The following is an 18570-nucleotide window of genomic DNA, read 5'->3' as shown; positions in this document are numbered from 1 at the left end:
AAAGACATTTCAGATAAAACAAATCTCAGTGTCCCCCATCTTGGTTAATGGTATTCCTAAGGAACAGGCACATAAGAGGAATAAGGCAATCACCCCATTTATAATCTGCATGTGTCAACAGACAATGGATGTATTAGGAATATTATAACAGAAAACTGGCATATTCTCAAAGGCAATCAAGATATATACAAAGTAGTAGTTGAGAAGCCCATGCTTGTGTGTAAGAAAACAAAAAGCTTTAAGACGTTATTACAAAGGGGCACTAGTTTAAAAAGTGTAGTTTATACCCAAAAAGAAAAAGGTCAATTTAAGTGTGGAGTATGCAATGTCTGTAGACATATTCACAAAGGTCCTTATATCATATTACCACATTCGAATAAGATAGCTTATGCACAAATTAAATACCCTTGTATTTCCAAACTGAAATCTAAGCCAATGTACAGAAGGTTAATTACAGAGTATAGGTAAGCAAAACAGTTACTATATAAAACTAACTGGAGTAAGATGTTCAGTAGAAAACCTGCAGATGGAATGTGGAAAAGTTTGAAAGAGAGATTGTCTGAGTGAAAAAAGTAAAAAAAAAAATGTTTAACATCAAGATCTAGGCATGCAGCATCACGGGGGTATATTTCCATAAGAACAAGATACCTAATTAAGGTGAGAGACAAAAAAATATAAGAAATGGGAGAGAGGTCAAACTACAACTTTGAAAACTGAAATAAACGAGATGGGCAAACAAATTAAGCATAGTGTTAGACAAGATCAAGAAAAATTTGAAGAAAATTTATATAAAGATATTGAGCATAATAGGAAACCTTTTTATAGATACATAAGATGTGGAAGGAGTAGAGATATACAAATTGATAAACTGTGTGCAGATGCTAAAATTTCTTCTCAGACACAACAGATTATAGATATATTTACAAAATCTTATGCAAAACAGTTTGGCTACACAAAAGGGGTGGTAAGCTGTCCTAGTGACATCCAGGTAACCCCAGATACTTGAATCAAATTAGATTATATTGAAAAAGAACTGTGCAAACTGGATCCAAACAAAGCACAGGGAGGAGATGGAATAAGTAACAATGACGTGAGAACACTTAAGCAAGAACTTACACTGCCATTACATCTATTATTCACTAGGTCATATAAATATGGGGAGATTCCTCAAGATTGGAGACATGCACTTATTAAACCTGTCTTTAAGTGAAAGGGGAGTAGGACAAACCCAGAATCATGTAGACCCTTAAGTCTACTTTCATGTTGTGGAAAAATAATGTAGAAGGTAATACTGGATAAATTATTATTAGAACTGGATAGGTTGGGACTTGAAACTATATATCAGCATTCATATGTTGAAAATAGATCTATTACCACCTGTAACATGATGTTCTATAACAATATAATAACAGCTATGAATGAAAAATTGTGCTGTGATGTGATTTATATAGATTTAACTTCAGCATTTGACAGTCATGCACAAAATACTGATCAATAAATTAGTACAGTTAGGTATTGATGTACTGTTGATAAGATGGATAGCTGCATGGCTTACAAATGGGACAAGGCAAGTTTCACACACCAAATGGGCAGGTGAAATCCTTGGTTACAATCAAGGTGTTTCACAGGGCTATGTACTAGGCCTTTACTTGTTTAGATTGTATCTTTCAGACCTTACTTTTTCATCTGAGGTGTTCTACAGTCTATATGCTGATTACCTGAAATTGGGTAAACTGATTACAAGTGTTACAGATAAGGCATGTCTGCAAAATAATTTGACTAAATTGACCATTTGGGCACAGGAGTATAATATGTTGATAAATACATCAAAACTTAAGCATATGAGATTTGGGAGACATAAACTGAAAGGTGAATATTTAATACAGCACACAGTGATTGAAACTGTAGACTCATTTAAGGACCTGGGTATATGGGTAGATTCAGCTATGAGTTTTTCTAATCATATCAACCAATTGGCTAATGATAGTTATAGAAGTATAGGTTGTATACAAAGATTTCTAAAGTCTAGGAAATCAAACATAATGAAGTCATTGTTTGTTAGTTATATTAGACCCAAACTTGAGTATGGAATAACAATATGGAAACCCTATAGGAAAACAAGCATGCATAAACTGGAAAGAGTACAGTGGAAATATACTAAAGGCATCCATGTATGTGAAAATCTAAGTCATTATGAAAGACTAAAATATCCGAACTTGTACAGTGTCTCTTATAGACATGTAAGAGGAGGTCTTATTCAGGTATATAGGGCATTTAGGGACAACTACCTCTGGAAATGTCTGGGGTTATCAAAACATACTACAGAATCATCAGATAACCTATGTAGTAGATTCTATGGGAATGAGAAGTGTACTAACTGGATCTCTGACAGAGTAGCTGATGCTTGGAACAGACTACCAAATTACATTAAAGCAAGTACCAGTTTAGATATTTTTAAGCACACTCTAGACATTTATTATGGGAACAAGTGTTTTGGCATATTGACAAGCTAGAAGGGCTTTAATGCCCGTGCTTGAAACATTTGTATGTATGTATGTACGTATGTATGTAAGGATGCAATGCTTTTTATATAGGTATGGTTTGTAGAATGTTAAACAAAAGGATTAGGGAGCTTCTTTAGGCCATAAAATCCAAATATTTAAATAATACTCTGTATAATCACTCTTTTTTATGTGAAAATTATAAAAGATTTATGTTCTATGTGTTGGAATAAGTACAAGTGCAAGAAGACCTTCAGGGCGTGATTACAAAAATACCTTAGGCAAAAAAGAAACCAAGAGGTAGTGTTTTCTTATGGTGGAAGAATTTCCAGGTCTTAATGAAACTGTCAACATTAAAAGTTTTTAAAAAAGACAGAAGACTAAAACTTAATACATAAAATATTTAACAGATGAGAGTTTTTTATGTTTATTATCACCCCTGTATTTTATGTATTTCTGAAAGATTTTTTATATATATTCTTCACTTTTTAGGATAATTGTTTTTAAATTGCTGTACTTGATTTAATCATTAATGATCATTTTTCATTGGCTATATGAGGTTTAAATACTTATTGTTTGTTACATTCATTATTTCTGATGAAGTCATAGTAATGAAAAGTGCATTAAAATGTATACACTTAATCTGCAGATTGTTTTTCTCCAGTGCTTCAGTTTTCAGTTCATGGTTTTCATTACTTTGGTTTATTGCTACCATTGTCCATTTATTTTATTTTATTTATTTATTTTTAGTGGTGCTTTTATTCGCCTTTACAATGGACATTGTTTTTCATGGTTCTGAACAAGTATTTATCTGATGAAAGTGCTTAACCATGTTTTACTACAATAAAGAGTTTTGCAGTCGTGTGTTTCCTGGTCGTTTTATTTTAATTTGGGTTTGTGTACGTACCAGTTTCAGGGCCTTGCTTATATTTTGTCTATTTAATAATTGGGGTAGATTTGGGAGGCAGGAGAAATAATAAATAAAATCAAAATTACAAGTAAGAGAAATGAAACCAAGTAAAAGGAGAGATAGGCTGTATATAGGTTAGAGGAGAAGGAGCTAAAATTTTAAACAGGAGAGAAGCGTGTGCAAAACCATGAGTCAGAGAGGCATTCTTTTAATTGAAGCTTAAATAAATGAATGATATGTATTGCTCTGTTTGATGCAGGGTTCACATTCTAGACTTTTGCTACACAGTGTGAATAAAGACTTTGAATGCAGTTTTTGTTAGACTTATGGATGTCAAGCAGATTTTTACCAGAAGATTGAAGGTGACAACTTGGGAGGAATTTGCCCCACAAACTCCCTTCTTTAAATATATTACTTGTGCAGTCCATGACAGTAGAGATAGGAAACAAGTCAGTCACTGCTTCCATTCAAACATAAAACACAACAACTCTATAGAACTTATAATTTCTCATTCAGTCATGATTTCAGTCAAATGAGATTGTTAGTTTTGTCAGTCCACATTGATTTATTGAAGTGTGATTCAATCAAAAGAACCAATACCATATATGAAATGTGTGTGTGTGTGTGTGTGTGTGTGTGTGTGTGTGTGTGTGTGTGTGTGTGTGTGTGTGTGTGTGTGTGTGTGTGTGCACTCGCGTGCATTTTAAAAATTCTTGGGTATTTTACTGTTTGTCTTTAACTGTTGACATTTATGTGTGCATGTGAACTTTACAGAATACATGGTCACTATATTTTAATATCTATCTATATATAATCTATATCATCTATATATATATATATATATATATATATATATACACATATGTAAGATGAATGATATCCTGAGTAAATCTCTACACATTTACATGCCAGAAGTTGATGACATTAGCTATTGTCCTGTTTACATGGCTCACTGTGATTATATTTTTCTTTCCTTTGAAGTAAGATGGATGACAATCTGTCAGATAGCACAATTAAGACACCCATAGGGGATTATGGCAAGCTGTGGCATAACTGTCAACCCATTAGTTTTTGTCAAACCTTTTCTTCCATTGTCTTTTGTTCAAAACCTAAGCACACTTAGGGGTCCTGATTTCTGTAGTCCTCTTTCAGATGGTATGACTGACATTTCCCGAAGTACCATTCCCTTCCTATCAGAAGCAGTCAGGTTCATTATTATTCAACTGCATTCACACATTATGTTTTATGTTTTTCATAGTCATTCATATGCTTATTGTTTTAATTTTTGAATTACTAAGGTTTCATTCCTTCAATTTAGAGTAAGTGGTCCAATGCTCTCTTTTAATAAATTGGGTGGGTAATCATGTCTGTTTGGGGTGGGACTGTGTGTCTTTGTGGGGGTGTGTATGTGTGTGTGTGTGTGTGTGCCTGTGTAATTACTGCGTATATGGAGTAAAAGAACTGTGGAGCAAAGCTGGACTGACACTGTCTTGAAGTTTTCTTGGGGTAGTGGTGTCAGTACAATGGGCTTGTTGCAACATCTGTGAGGTATCCTGAGCTTAGCTCTCAACCTTCCATTTCCAAAATATGGAACACTTCCTCTCATAAAGTGGAACAAATGGGCAAATTGTGGAAAAATCAACTAGGAATGTCATGCCTTGGTTTAAATACATTATTTTGTACTTATAAAAGGTTCTTTTGATGAACTAAATTGATTCAATGTAATTTACCTTTGATATTAATTTAAAAAATTCCTATTAATAATTGTATGAAAGAACTTTTCATTGTGGAACAATGTGGAACATGGAGGTTTTAAGACTCAGAATGAGGAACATTCCTCATAATGAGGTACACTTGAGAGGTTAGGTCCTGAATTGACATGTACCAATAGTTTTGAACCCCTTAGCCACGGTGGTGCAGCGGTTAGCAATGTCACCTCACAGCAAGAGGTTCTCTGGTTCAATCCTCAGTGGGGGTGCCTTCTGTGCAGCGTCTGCATGTCCTCCCTGTGGTCGCGTGGGTTTCCCACGGGTGCTCCGGTTTCCTCCCACATCCCAAAGACATGCTGTAGGTGGATTGAACACTCTAAATTGGCCCTAGATGTGAGTGCGTGCATGTGTGCCTTCTGTTGAAGGTTGAGCGCCGTGCTAGCAACTCGACACTATAAAAACTCCACTGCCAATCATGAGCGGACAGGTGACCTGCTGTGGTGACCCCTAACCAGGAAAAAGCCAGAAGAAGGAGCCATTACAGCACTCTTTTGGGGAAAGGGAGTCAAAGCCCTGCTGTTCAACAACATGTGTAATGTGCATGTATGTTTGTGTCTGTCTGTCTGTCTGCTTTTCAGAGTGTAATGGACAGCAAGATTTGCAGTTGTGGACTGACGAGTGCTGACATGATGATGGGTAGCAGGTGTCATAAGACTGCTTGGAGACAAGTGTAGTGACATTGAGCAAACAGTTTTGCCCACATTAACCATGTATCATTGTTGTGTGTGTGTGTGTGTGTGTGTGTGTGTGTGTGTGTGTGTGTGTGTGTGTGTGTGTGTGTGTGTGTGTGTGTAAAATAACTATGGAGCAAATCAGTACTAAGTACAGTGTTCTAGCTTCATTAGATAGGGATGGGAGTCTTGAGTTGACATCCATCAATTGTTTTTGTTTGACAAATCCATTACAACAGTGTTTTACAGAGTATGTTGGCTGGTATGTTGTGTGAATGGGGATGGATGTGTGTTTGTGGTGAGTGGAGGTGTGCCTTTGTAAGTGTGGTGTAAATGTATGCATTGTGAAATGGAGGGATTAAGAGTAAAACTGTGCTCAGTGTGATCCCTAGCAATTTCATAACTGCTTGATTAAGACGTATACATTACTCTGTGTTTGTCATTGCATTGTCTGTGTGCCTTGTTTGGAGTATGGTATAACTACTACAGCTGCTGGTACTGTTTCAATACATATTTGTCATGAAGTATATACATGCCTGTGTGATTTGGGGAAGTTGCAATGGAAAACAGATGAGTAGGAGCATCAGATCTCTTATCAGTGTACACCACGAGTGTCCCAAATGTTGCTTATACTTTTGCTCTGACTTACTACAGTCAATAATGCTTTTTGATAAGGTGCTGGATTTTCATGAACAAATAATGACATTTATTACAATTAAAGACTTATTTTTTTTCAGAAAATGAGTGCTAATTAATGTAGTCGTATTTTGTGAACTTACTAAATCAGTAATATTGCTGTTTTCAAAAGTATCAGATTTGGAAGCTTTCTCCATGAATCTGTTGCTGAGAGGATGAGTGATAAGCTACAAGTATACAATTAAGACAAACTGCATAAAGCAATAGTAACAGAAAGTACTTGGTCACATCAGAGGCTTGGGAGGTCATTCTTAAGAAGAACTCAAGAACTGTTTCATTTTTATTTCTTTTAATTTATTTATTTATCATTTGTTTACCAGGAAAGTCTGACTTGGACAGAGCCCATTTTCAGAGGATGCCTGGGAAGAAAAACTCCATAGGTGAATTACATATAGTTATACACATATAAATGCCAAAAAATGCAACTTCCCCTTTGGGGAGAGTGATGTCCCCAAAAATGATCACATTAATAATAAGCAATCAGTTGTGAGGGACTTGGGTACCCAGGTTGATAGCAAACTGACTTTTGACCACAATATTGCCTCCATTGTACGGAAAGCTTTCTACGTGGTCCACCTCATTGGTAAGGGTATCTCATTCCCTGCATTCTTCCCTTATAAGGCCCATTATTGAGTAAAATGCCCCTTTCTGCATGTACCTCACAAAGCACATGCAAGCAGCTGGGGAGACCATACAGGTTCCTCCTCAGGGGAATCCAGGACCTCAAACATTTACCCTACACGGATAGGCTAAAGGTCCTGTCTCTCTATTGAGTCTCCTACAGACTCCTCAGAGGTGACTTCTCCCTGGCATACAAAGCAATCTCAGAATCCACCTTGATGGAGACTGCTGCATATCCACAAGTCAAGCTGCACTCGAGAAACCTGAACTTGCGACCTCAACCTGGTCTGTGACATCAATAGGACTTGTTGGCAGGACATATTTGTGTCCCAGAGAGTCCCCCTTTTGTGGAGTAGACACCCCCTCTATGTCAAGCAGAGGGGTCTATATTAAATTGTCGAAGTTTTACAACTTTGAATCACTAGAAATTGATCACTAGCAATCAAATTTGCAGAACATCAAAAATTTACAAAAAAAAAAACGAGAAAAACAAAAGGAAAAAAAGTAAATGGGTTTAAGCAGGGGGGAAAGCCCCCTGCACTGCCCCCCCCACTACTTAAATATAACAACTCCGAGATTGTGCTACAGCATAGCAAAGGGAAATCTTCCCTTTCTGCACCATACTCTGTTAAAGTGCGATCTCGGAGTTGGTATATTTAAGTAGCGGGGATGTGGGGGGTGCTGGGGGGCTTGCCCCCCTGCTTAAAGCAGTTACCTTTGTTTTGTTTTCTTTTTTTTTTTTTATCAGATATCCATAACCTGTTTATTATGCTTATTGAGTGCTTCCATTAACTCACTTCCATGTTGGTTGAACAGTGCAATAAGCTCGCAGTATAAGTCTGAACCACTAACAAGTTCAGACAGGAACTTCCAAGACCTCAGAGCTTTTGGTACATGCTTACTTCTAATGCATTCCAAGAAGTAAACATTCTCTACCTGCAGTTTATGAAATTTTACCAGCTTTTTTTCAAATTCATGAAGCTGGGCTGACAAAGTCCACTATGGATTGGAGTTTCAGAAGGAAAAGAAACCTTTATTTTAAACCAATCCTCCAACACCAGAACTCCACCATTGAAGTGAACACATACAGCATGACTCAAAACATAACGAAAACATATTTCTTCTGAACCAGGACCAAAATAATTTGCCCTGGAGGAATACTGACACTTCCCTCTGACTGAGAACAAATTTCCACTTGACTGGCTATATGCTTTAAACCAGCTAACAGTTGTTTTGTAACCTGATTGATCAACAAAGTTAAATTCCCCATATCCCATTGAAAGTACTCCATATGGGGAATAGAGGCAGCCTACTGGGTCTCACTCATGTTACAGATGGTAACTATAACAATCACATATTATGAACTGAACAAAAAATGACCAAACAGGGTGAAAATAATAAAATTCTTGTGAGAAAGAATGCACCCTAGAAACAAAATCTGTATGAGACTGACTACAGAGCCACAGCTCTAAGGGGATCTGTATAGGACAGTGCATTAATATCCTGGATTTTCTTGGTAAGAAACCTCTGTGGGCATTCCAACTGTTTCATGTTCCTACTCAGGTACATGCCAAAGGAGGCATTGTATTCAATGATGGGTGTGATAAGGGACAAATAGAGTGATAGTATAACTTCCTTGGATCTGGATGTCATACCCTTACTTATAAATTGGGTGACATAGAAAGATTTTCCTACTGCCCTTGGTTAGGTATTGGTCAAAGGCTTGATTACTATCTACATATGTTCCCAAATCACTAACAACTCGGTCAGGTCTTGGGGGTATCTTATAAATGGTGGTATTTGCCTGGGTAGACATTTTCCCAAAATAAATGATAATGTACTTCTTTGTATTGAGTTTTAATCAGTTACTTTGCCACCAGTCTTTTGTCTCTCTTAGACCCTCTTCCAGGATGTTAGTTGGGGTAATTTATGATAGTTCCCAATTTGCATTTATCTACAAACTTGGTGAGGCGGAGGCCCTTGACATTAGACTTGACCTCTGAGAAGTTAATGTCAAACATGAGTAGGCCCAGCACGGAGCCATGTGGTACTCCACTGGTGATCTGCCTCTTGGTGGAGGTAGCCGCATCAATCTTGATTTCCTGGGTCCTATCTTTGAGCCATCTGGCAATCCAGTGAGTTGTGTAGGTATTTATGCCTAGTTCAGTGAGTTTGCTCATAATATCTGTATTGTGTCAAATGCCTTAACCAGGTTTAGGTAGGCAGTATGCACCAGTTTCCTTCATCTGTTGCCTTAGTTACTTTCTCAAAGAAGTTTACCAGGTTAAGAAGGCATGACCTTGCTTTGACAAAACCAAACTGGGATGGGTCCAGTGTCTATAGGATGCTAATGTCATTGATGATCATTTCCATGATAATTCATTCATGGATTGCATATTAGACCAGTCAGAATAATGGTCTGTAATTTCTAGGGTCAGTTGACGGACCACCCTTGTGAAGGCAGATCACCATTTCCATCCTCCATTCACTTGGAATTTAGCCTGTTTTGAGGCTGTAGTTGAAATGTGACTCAAGTGGTCCTGATAGGTCATGTTTAAGAATATTTATGATGCAATCCTGGATATTGTTAAGTCCCACTGAGGCTGCGTTTTTAGCCTTAGTGAGTGCAGCTATGACCTGGTCCCTGCTAATAGTTATTTCAGAATCATTACATTACATCATTACATTAATTTAATTCATGATTTAATCATAATATAAATGCCATTTGGATATGATGTTTTAGTACGTGATCCCATGCGTTTTTGTTAATCCTATTAAAAAACTTATAGGAATAGACATTTTTTGTCCCCACTTTATACCACTTAGCTATCTGTTATGTTTGAGTCTAGGGATGAACTAAGGGATGTTTAAATGAAAGGGTGAAAAGTATATTTGTAATAAAATGAAAGGTACTTATAGTTAATAAAATACTGAGAAGTATATATTTTGTGACATTCATTCATGCGATTGTGTTATTACATGGATGCCATTGGCATTCGCGCCTCAGTACATAATTTCATTGGTGTAATCCACCAATTTAAGAAGTATACACAAAAGGTGTAGTTGGTTTTAGTATATGAAAGCTATTGCTTATTCTGTTCCAGTACATGATTTCATTGGGTTAAAGGTGATGACTCATTGAATTCATAGGAGGGGGCATATATGTACCTAGTCTGTGCCATTCAATTCATTCAAGGGACATTTAAATATAAGTTTAATGAAATTTATAGTTCTGATATGAAGGTATTTTTATTTCTAGTTTTATGTTTATTGTCAATAAAACGTATGATTAGTATAAAGGAATGAAGTTTGTTATAGTTACGTATAGAAGGGGCATGTCAGTTATCATGACTGTATACTAGCATGGAGGTTATTGGCTATGGTATTCTGTCATGCAATCTTATTGGTTTAATGCTAAACATCTATACATGTCTATAGGAAGCGGTGCGTTTTCCCTTTATCCCATGTCATTTAATTAAAATATTAACCATATTGCTTATAAAGCGAAGGTGTGTTGCTGTACGAAATTTGATTGGTTGAATGCTCTTTTCAAATTATTTTATTTTTTCAAAATGTTTTATCTGAAGAAGTATCAGTTTTGGCTGGACAAAATCCTCTGTGGTGCAAATATAATTTTTTTTCAGCAAGTTGCCTTTGACTCAAGTAATTTATTGACTTTTATCTGGAATTTACCGAGAAGGATTCCGACTAGCTCGCACTGTGTCTGTTTATTTGTGGTTCATTGGTTTTTCAGCTTTGCATGTTCTCTATAGGGCCAGTGTGGGAACTGAACGCCTGACAAGTATCCTCCCCACAAGCTCTGCTAACTCCTGGTGGGTAACCACATTGTTGCCTCCACTTCCACTGCTACCAGCAGGTCTCAGTGTACCAGCCTCCAGTGTAAGGCTACTTGACACAGTCAATGCTGGCAGGACAAGAGGTGTAAAGGTAAATCTGGCAGGCTGAGACCTAGATGTGCTGGGTGCCTCTGATGGTGGTACTGCTGCTGCCACCTGTGGGTGAACAGCAGACTGCGTCCATGTGGTTGATCTAGGTCTCTGTGCCACCTCATATAATAGTAACATAAATGGATAAATTAAAAAAAAAGTGGGATGTATAGGAGTAAAGATGATGGGGAAGAGACATACTAAAACAATGAGCATGCATTCTTAACTTTTCTTACTTCATAGGTACTGTGAGGGAAAAGAAGCTTAAACATTTACTTTAATATAATAACCTTTCTATGTTGCAGTCTACTATTTTAACTGTTTACATATTGACATGACAATATCAAGATCGTTCTCTTTTTCGGGGTGTGAAATGACCCCTCAGACATCAGAACAACCTCAATGCACAAATATTTAATGTGCTGAATCACTTCCACAGCTATAAATGAGAAAGCATGCAGAAGCAACCTTCTAAATTCACACAGTCTGAGTAAATACAGTGATGAGTGCCAATAATGATGTCCTGTTGTATAAATGTTATTTATAGTATTTGTAATTGCTGCCTGTCCATTGCTAACTTATCTTTTTCTACAGCAGCAATACCTGCCTTGCTACTCTCTTGGGTATTCTATTCTACTCATATTCATTGTCATTCTATTATAATAATTGATGACTACAATATGAACCATAATTGAGTAAAACTACCTCCTCATAATAAGTAAAGTCTAACATTTGGCTTGTGTCTAGTAGTGGGATGCAGCTAATTAATTAGCTCCCTCAAAAACTGTTACTTACAAGCTATATTAGTTATTCCTTTCTAAATATAATACATTTGTAATAATTTTACCCCTACACTTAATATTTCCATTGTAAATTTTCAGCAAAACCCTATTTCTGTTAGTGTGTTCTCTTTCTATTATTATGCTCACACACAAACTTTTTTAATTGAGCTTCCAATTATATGTACAATTCAACCAACAGCAGCGAAAAAACTATAGAATACAAAAGTGGCGTGCTGAATCGCTATACGCCAATGGATCTGGGAAAACCAACTGTTGTTAAAACCGCAAAAATGGTACAGGTGCTGGAAAAAATGTACCACGGATCACAGAGCTAATAAAACCAATCCAATTTATTCCATAAACGATACAAGGTTAAGCGCTTTCACACACACAGTGTGTGCTTCATCAGAACAATGCTTAGTGATAAAAGGAGACTTTAAATATGCTATTTGGCGCCAAATTGCTGTAGCACATTTAAAGCTACAATGCCTTACCTAGTGCATATAAAACTTAATATGATATTTCCATGTATTATGGAATTCAATGTTGTACTAAATATTCAATAAACACATTTAAAAAATCCAAAATGTTACAATCATATAGTCATCATGAAGATAAGATATATACACATCCAGTAGGTATTATTATATATTTCATATGCATATTTTTTAGACATACAATGAATGAACAAAGTACACATTTATAATATATATTGGAATAGATAGGAAGTATACTTTTTTAAAATATGTAAGAATGAAGTATAAAATGCAATCTATTAACTTCTTACACATTTTTTACATTATTCTTATATGAGTGTAACATTTTGGATTTTTTAAATGTGTTTATTGAATATTTAGTACAACATTGAATTCCATAATACATGGAAATATCATATTAAGTTTTATATGCACTAGGTAAGGCGTTGCAGCTTTAAATGAGCTACAGCAATTTGGCGCCAAATAGTATATTTAAAGGCTCTTTATACCATTAAGTATTGTTCTGATGAAGCACACACTATGTGTGTGAAAGCGCTTAACCTTGTATTGTTTACGGAATAAATTGGATTGTTTTATCAGCTCTGTGACCCGTGGACCTTTTTTCCAGCACCTGTACTATTTTTCGTGGTTTTAACAACAGTTGGATTTCCCAGATCCATTGGCGTACAGCGACTCAGCACGCCACTTTTGTATTCTATATGTACAATTCAGAATTACCCTATTTGCTTCAGACTTTCTCTAATGTTCACATGATTACCCAGCACTGGTATTTTCTTACATTTATCTTAGTTTTTGAGCTCATTAAGCAAACATCATATTTAGTTGTAGATGAACAGTACTAATCAATGCATAAGGAGGCATAAAACCTTACTAATTGTTTCTGTATTCATAATACTTCTGCAAGCCACTCCATCTGCCCTTGCTTTGCTAACAAACTGCTTCCTTACCCTACCCCCAATTCCCACTCATCTCCACATCAGCTGCATTTATACTTCAATAGCTCCACTCCTTTATCTTTTCCACTTATCCATACACTTTTACACACCCCATCTCTATAACTCCATCTCACATTAATCCTTCCTGCTTCAACTATCACAGTCTTTCCTCTCCACATCTGTCTCTCTCTAAAGTTGAGCACTCTACCTTCTCATTACACCTAGAAAATCCAATTTTACATTTTCATCATAATGACCTTTTTCCATAGAATAATCATGCTAGTCTCCACTCCAATATCCCTTTCTATCCTTTCACATATGACATCTATTTACAAAATATCACTTTGTATACACAAAGGTGCTGTCACAATCTCTTCATCCATTTCACATGTTCAAATTTACTCCAAAATCTCCCCTTGCCTATTTAATATTACCCTTACAAATGTCCCCAAAATCAAATTCCTGCACATAAACTGTAAAATCATTACTTTTAAGTCTCAGAGCTTCCTGATAAAACCTTTCTCCTAAGCAAATACTTCTCTTCTCTCTTCTCACATATCCCCCTGTCCAGAGATATCCACCCAAACTAAGGTCCTTCCCACAAACAACCATATCCCCAGAAAAAAACTAAACTTGGTTACACTTAATTTTTGAAGCATCTGTAATAAAGTAACTGATGCCCATCCCTTGATAGTGCAACATAGTCCTGATGTCTTAGTCACTACAGAAACAATCCTTAAACATAATATGAATGTTTCTGAAATTCCATCTCCTGGATACAACATAATCAAGGTATATAGAACAAATAAAATGCTGGCAGAATTGTATTATTCTACTACAACTATTATACTTTACTTCATACTCTAAGCCTATTGTAGAATTTGGTAATTCTGAGATGCTTATCACTTTCTTAAAGGCAAATAATTAAAAATAGTCTGTGTATAGCTGTACTCTATATTTCCCCAGGTCAACATATTTCAGTAGTAGAAGATATCTTATCCTGGATATCAACTACAATTACTAATGATACCACTCTCTAGGTGACATCAATATAAAGTGGTAAAAGCTATCACTGGGCTTCCTAACTACAAGACCAAAATCTCTTTGGAGTCTCACAAATAATTATAATATGAACTAAATATGACAAAAACTATAACCATGACTCCACATTAGACTAGACCTTGGTTTCTGACCCAAGTAATTATACTCCAGCTTGTATTCTTCCAGTGTATACCTCTAGAAATAATTCCCTCATCTCCAACGAATATCTCTACAGAATGAACCATACTCTAACTACACCCAACTAACTTTCTTAATATACTAATTCCCCATGTTATACCCGTGCAGTAAGCTAGTTTAATATTATATTTCTTTATATAGCTCCCTTCACTCAAAAAGAAAAAAAATAACTACACTCCACGGTTATCAAAGTCAGCTGAACAGCAAATGACATATAACAATAAAGCATGGAAATAATGGCTAAAAACAAAACCAGCAGAAAACTACAAAATATTAGGCATCTCCAAAATCAAGTAAAAAACAATAAGCTGCTAAAGACAAAAAAAGTGTCATATAGACCCACAAGATACCAATAAAAGTAACCCTAATAATTCTACTCATCCATAAATTCACTACTTAATCTAGAAACCAGAAGTGAACTGAATCCATATCCTGATAAATCACCACAATCTTCAAATTGTTATTCTAATACATATTTTATCAATAGTATAGCCAACCTAATCATAAATAGCTCCAACCATCACACATCCTCAGACCTAAATTCCCCTAGTCACATTCCTATAACAATTCCCCCAATACAACATGAAATACATATCCACATTTTCTCCAGATTTCACACAAGACCCCTCAACAGATTCCATAAAGTTTTCACTACAAACCTGTCCCTAGAAATCTCTTAAAAATCTTCTAAATAAACTGAAGATTAGCTCAACCTCCTCCTGAATACTTTAAATTATCTTCAGTTGCCATAGCATACCCTGTCAGCATCTTTATCAACAGATCCATTACTGAAATATATGTCCAAGTAGTATGGAAAAATCATTCATCATTCCTTGAATAAATGAGGCAGCTCCATTAAAACATATAATTATATTCCACTTTTATTCTGTCCCCTCCACAATATTAGAGAAATGTGTCCACCAACTCCTCAGCTATCTTCTCCAAAATAATCTATTCACTCCTATGCAACATAAGTACAACAACAGATGTACTTTTATGAGCACTGCAAATAGCACAAGGGCCTCTGGCAAACTTGTCTCTTCACTATTTATAGACCTCTCATAAGCATTCAGTACTGTTTCCTATTTCAAATTTGTAGTCCAGCTCTCTGACTTAGGTCTGTCATCTTCATCCATCAACTGGTTTTCTAGCTACCTAAGAGACTACAATCCATAAAATGGGAAGGGTCCCTCTTGTCCTACCTACCAAACATCAGTGGTGCCTTTCCAAGGCTTCATTTCTGGCTCCCTTCTTTTCAAGATGTTCATTAATAACCAACCAAAAATGGCAGTAGAGCAAATAAACCTGAGAAACAAAAACCCTGTACAGTCTGTTACTTCTTTGAAGCCAACCAAGAAATGTATTGCAGAAATTATCCCACAATAACTTATTATGAAAAAACAAAGTGAATTGCTTTTGTCAATTAAATGGTGCATGAGACATCTTCAGAACTAAAAAGTTAATACAGGAAGCCATATTAATGTACTTCCTCCCTTAATTAATTCACAATTTTTAAAGCACCAGAACTAAATTACAAGAGTCAAAAATCCATACTTATAATTTAGCTTCCCCATGTTTAAAATAGGGGTCAATGAAATGTGTTCATTTAACCTTGGAGTTTGTGTTTAATTCAGCCTAATCTGCCACAAAAGTTCCTTGTATTCAATAGTGTTTCCTATTTTCCTCCTTTAGGGTTTGGCTTTATTATTTCCAAAGTGCAAAACAGATTTTTTTTTTTAAACTACTACATTCACCTGACTGTATGAACAAAACCTTTTCGATGTTTTTTTTTGAAAATCACACCAATGTTCATATATTCTCTTACTTGATCTCTGTGTTTTCCTTATATAAAAACTGTTGCACATGAACAAATAGCTAAATATACTAACTCTTTGCTGGGACAATTGCCAGACATGGGCCGGATACGATAACCTCCACCAGTTTTTACTAAATATTGTTTCCCGGTATAAATATATAGGCATTGTGTGCAGAATCCACATTTTTGGGTTCCTTTAATTTTGTCAAGTACTTCATTAGTAAATGGGTTTCCCTTCAACAACTTTTTAACATCTGGAACAGTTTTGTACACAAAAGATTTTTCCTCCACCAAAGGTATAATAGAGGAGTTTCATCTAAGGATGATCCAATTTTCTGAGTTAATGTCTTTAATTTGGTTATTATCCAAACTGTATTGTAAAACTAATGTGCTAAAATGTTAATTTCCAATGTATTTTCCCTATTTTCATAAATCAAAGGTGTGTGATTGTTGTCACCCCTATTCTGCAACGCCACACCTAATAAGGGTAGAAAACAAGGTTTCTTTCAAAAAAGTGTTAGCCAAATCACAAATTAAACTCCAGGGGGTATCCTCTCTCAAGAAACATATCACATCATTTTTGACTTTCATTAATAAACAGTGTCATCTGAAATCATCCTTGCCAGTCTAATTAATTGTCTCTTTACTAGTTATTTTTCAATCTAATTGGATGATGGCTAAGATAACATAAATAACTATTACCAAATGTTTCTTTCTTATATATAGCTGATTAAAAAAATATATTTCTTGTAAATTCTAGTATCTAGAAAGTTCATTGTTTTTTTATTCAATGAATACATGAATGGTGTATTTTATAACTGTTTGAGGCAATAATTTGTCTAAACATTGGATTCTGAATGTTTTTATGTATTTTAGTATGCTAAAAAATTATGGGAATAATGTGGTGTGGATTCTTTAAAAATCCCCATGTCTTTTTATGTATAACTCCTTGATATAACCAATCATCCAGACATAAATTTATTTTTTATAACACATGTTAATTTCATTTCTAGAAATAAAATTATATGTATTATTGTCACTTAAAATTTGAAATCTGTTACTAATATAGTTAATTGTATCAAAATGATGATGCCCCCACCTTTATCAGGTTTCATAATTCAAAGGGACTCGTCATGTGTTAAAGTTATGAACAAGCTGATTTCTCTGGGTTTCAGGCTGCTATGTCTACAAAATTATTTCATGTTTTTGATATTATATAAATCATTGATACAAGCCTTTTCAGACATTGTAACTATAAGATTCATAGGGGGATTAAACACATTCCTTTTCTTTAGGGACTTCCTATTTTGTTTTAAACTATAATCTTGCTCAGTAAACATCAAAGCCAAACTTAATCTCCTGGTAAACAATTTTAATTCTAATATCAAATCCTTAACATCAAAAGGTTTCATGGGCACAGAAATGAACCCTTTGTCAAACAATGAGAATGTTCATGAGTGATGTCAATGTGACTATAATTAAAATGTTAAAATCTCTGTATTTAACAAAAATGTTGTTATGCTCATAACGTAATGATTCTTCTTCCCTAGTACATGGAGTTCCAAATGTAGGTTTAGTTAATTCATTATCTTTGATTTCCCTTTCCCATTTTTGTTTCTTTTACCCTGTTGACTACCATTGCTATTGTGTATCCTGTGTTTGCCCCAGAATTGAGTGTTGGCTTTGTTCTGATGTATACATTGAATTGTCAACTCCTCTATTTTTTGAAAGGGATATTTTAATGATCTACAGCAGGTTCCATCTAACATACAAATCCAGAGGTGCTGCCACTATTTACATCAAATGGTGAAGTGTGTCCATCATGTGACCCACTTCTTTTATTTTGCCATTCCTTTTATTCTTAAAAACAATACATGCTACCTTGTATTTGTATCATCTTCAGTACCTACATTTTTTTTCTTTTTATTCTGGAAAATATCATAATGTTTATCTAAAGTTTTAAATATGTGATGATAAGATAACTCATACATTTCAAACCGTAGGTCCTCTTCAATTTTTTTGTTATCTTTTTCATTCTGAAGAAGTCCTATGCAGTGTTTAAAGGATGAAAGTTTTTAACCCTCTTTGTTTTTTCCTAATACATTTTTATATTATACTTTTTGTGGTTCATTTGTTGGTTGGCTTCAAGAATGTATTAGACTAAGCAGGGTTTTTGATCTTCAGTA

This window comes from Protopterus annectens, chromosome 9.part0 (assembly GCF_019279795.1).
Source record: "Protopterus annectens isolate FY-2018-M chromosome 9.part0, PAN1.0, whole genome shotgun sequence".
NCBI classification, from domain to species: domain Eukaryota; kingdom Metazoa; phylum Chordata; order Ceratodontiformes; family Protopteridae; genus Protopterus; species Protopterus annectens.
The sequence above is the reverse complement of the archived record's forward strand: the minus strand, read 5'-3'. Positions refer to the sequence as shown.